Source organism: Chrysochloris asiatica, unplaced genomic scaffold (assembly GCF_000296735.1).
Source record: "Chrysochloris asiatica unplaced genomic scaffold, ChrAsi1.0 scaffold00355, whole genome shotgun sequence".
Classification (NCBI taxonomy): domain Eukaryota; kingdom Metazoa; phylum Chordata; class Mammalia; order Afrosoricida; family Chrysochloridae; genus Chrysochloris; species Chrysochloris asiatica.
Window position 1 is genome coordinate 712,985 of NW_006408873.1, and position 3,044 is coordinate 716,028.

At 39.8% G+C, this 3,044-nt stretch overlaps 1 pseudogene; it reads right to left on the reverse strand.

Moving 5' to 3' along the window:
- Positions 1 to 843: 843 nt before the first annotated feature.
- On the reverse strand, positions 844 to 2,143 carry LOC102837436 (annotated as a pseudogene).
- Between the last annotated feature and the right edge of the window lie 901 nt (positions 2,144 to 3,044).

Genomic DNA, 3,044 nt, shown 5'->3' on the forward strand with positions numbered 1-3,044 from the left:
TCTCACTGTTTTGAAGATCAATAGAGTCATTATGTGAGGGTGCTTCCAAAAGTTCATGGAAAATTCCACTCTCTTTAAATTCCATTTTTCACAAACTTTTTGAAGTCCCTTAGTATATCAAAGTATTTGTCAACTACAAATTAATTCCATACAAATGCAAAGGATTGTTGTAATGAGCCTAAGATGACATTTTCCCGTTAATAAAGTCTCAATATTTTGATTAGAAATGTTCCTATGCCAGCACTCACACATTTTATGGTTCTGGTTCTTTTGGTAGTTTTTTGAGTATTCTGTAGTCATTTCATTCTCCTTCTCATTTGCTGCTCTATCTTTCAAATGCACCAGTTCTGAGATTCAGTTTCTTTTTCCTGCAGTCTAGAAATCTTGCCTGAAAATACGTGGTCACCAAAAAGTCCATCTTATTACAGTTGTCTCTGGCAGAACTCCTCCAAAGCACAGGAAGATGGCTAGCTAGTCAGTGTTAGTAAGAAAGTGTTTCTAGTAGATATAAACATAAAGTTGTTTTTTAAAACTACATAGCTTCCTGTAGAAATTCTGAAACTCCCATGCTTCTGAAAGACCATAAAGAGAAAAGTTGACCAAAGCACAGTTGCTTAAAAATATATTCAAATAACTTTGAAAATATATGTGTGAAATAGATACAATTTTATCATTTAGGAGGTTAAACAGATATAAATGAAATTCAGTTTCCATTTTTCCCACCCCATCAGTTAATTGCAAAAATGGCATTTAAAATATTTGGAATAACCCAGTTCTGGATGCAATTTCTTCCAAATTCAGTATAAAATCCATGTTTGGATTTCCCAGGTATCCCAAGGGTATCTAGGCACGGAAGAGCGTAGTCATGTCTTTCAGTTCTCTGCTTGATATACGCCAGTCATCAGCGTCGTGGTTGGCGTTAGAATGCTTCCAGGCTGCTGTGTTGTATGCTGGGGGTCTTTCTATGGATTCTGTTGATAGAGTCTTAATGTAAAGAACTGCATCTTTCCCATAGCCCTCCAGGGAATACAGTCTAGGTCTTCTTGGAAGTACTGGGCATAAAGACAAAATATGGGTAATGCATAACCAAAACCAGCCAGGGACACTGCTTGAGAGGTCTCAGTACTAGGGTGGGGTGCCGTTGAATACATATAGTTAAAGGCTGTCCATTTTCCTAAGAGGTGCACTACCTTCATGGTCACTCATCTTCACGGTTATGTCGTCATTGCCTACTGTGACATGACTTGAATAGGGAGTAAACACGTTTGTCAGCATGGCATTCCATAGTTGCTCTCATTGCATGCTTGAAAAGCACAGCCACCATGTATTAGAGATGGAATAGTACATAAACCACTTGCATTGGTTGATCTAGTGATTTTGCATTGAGTTCTTAAAATTCTAGTTCAGGAGAATTAATGTAATATAAGTCATATAGATGCCTAGCATTTTCATAGCCATCTCTATTAACTTCAACTACGTTACAGTTTGGAATTATGCTTCCAATGTTTTTCCTATGAAAGGGGCTTCCTTTGCCTTTCCCTCCAAACTATAGAGTACTGATTGAGTAATTTCTAATTGGAATATGACTTTTGTGGAACCAATCCAAAAAATACTGAACGTTCTGGTAGGTGACAGGATCCAGCTTGAAGCTCTCCTTATATTCATTCACACCCTGGGCCATTGTGGGGATGACATCATTGTGTTGGTTCCTGATCCATTATCACACTAATCTGTAAAGTCATAAATAGCTTTAGCTTCTTCAGCACTTTTGTCCTTAAAATCAAGAAGCTCCTGAAGACTCTGGATATACCAGCTTTGTATGGTGTCCTAAGAAGATTATCTGGAAGGAGACTTATTTCCTTAATTATGTGTGCCAGTCTAATAGACAACTCTCGCTGTAGAAACATAAATGAGGTATTTTCACAGGCGTTCACAGATCTGAAGTCCAGAAACTGCTTGTAGAGAGAGGAGACAGAGAGAAGCTCACCTAGAAGCCCACTTGGCACAAAATGCTGTGTTCGTCCACAGGGCCTAAGCCTGAGTCTGAGGTGAGGCTGTGACTGGTTCTGGGCCAGGAGATGTGAGGTCCTGTGCCCAGGTCTGCACAGGAGGCTCTCCACAGCAGTTGTGCGTGCCATCTCATGTCGCGCCTCCTCGCTGAAGGATCCTGGTGCTTCCTAAAGGATGTGGCAGTCAGCCGGCTCTCTTCAATAATTCTTAGATATTTACTAGTCTTTTTGATCTTTTTAACTTTTTATTATGATTTGAGTGAGAGTTTGCGAAGCATATTTGTTTTCCATTCAATCATTCATATACAGTGTGTTTTGTGGCATTGAGTACAATCCCACAAGGTAAGAAGCACTCTTCCCATTTCCTCCCTGTGTTTACTGTTTCCATCTGTCCTGGTGTCCTTTCCCTTCCTGCCTTCTGAGCATTATCCTTGGGCAAATACTGCCCTTCTGATCTCATACAGTTGATTGTTCTAAGGAGTACATACCTCTCTGGTGGTACTATTTACCTTGTAGGCCTGTCTGTTTGGCTTCAAGTTGAGCCATGAGAGTGAGTTCAATGAGTAAGGGCCTTAGTCTCAGGGGTTCCACCACTTTCCATCAGTCCAGTAAGCCTGGTCTTTTTCTATAATTTTGAGTTTTGTTCTACATTTTTCTCCCACTCTAGCCATAACCCTGTTTTGTGAATCCTTTCAGAGCAGTTGGTTGTGATAACTGGACACCGTCTAGTTCTTCTGGTCTCAGAATCATCAAGGCTGAGGTATGTGTAGTTTTGTTATCCTTTGGACTCATTATTTCCTTGTGTCTTAGAATTTCTTCATTTTCCTTTGCTACTAGTAAGGAGATACCAATAGTTATACCTTAAGATGGCTGTGCATAGCTTTTTTTTTTTTTTAAGGTTTTGTGAATTGAGTGATAGTTTACATGGCAGAACATCGATTTCACATTCAGGGTTTTATTGCAATGAAATCTCATTGTGCATCATCATTCAACAGTATTTGCTTCTATTCCTTCTGTGGTGCTTCCCCCCCCCCC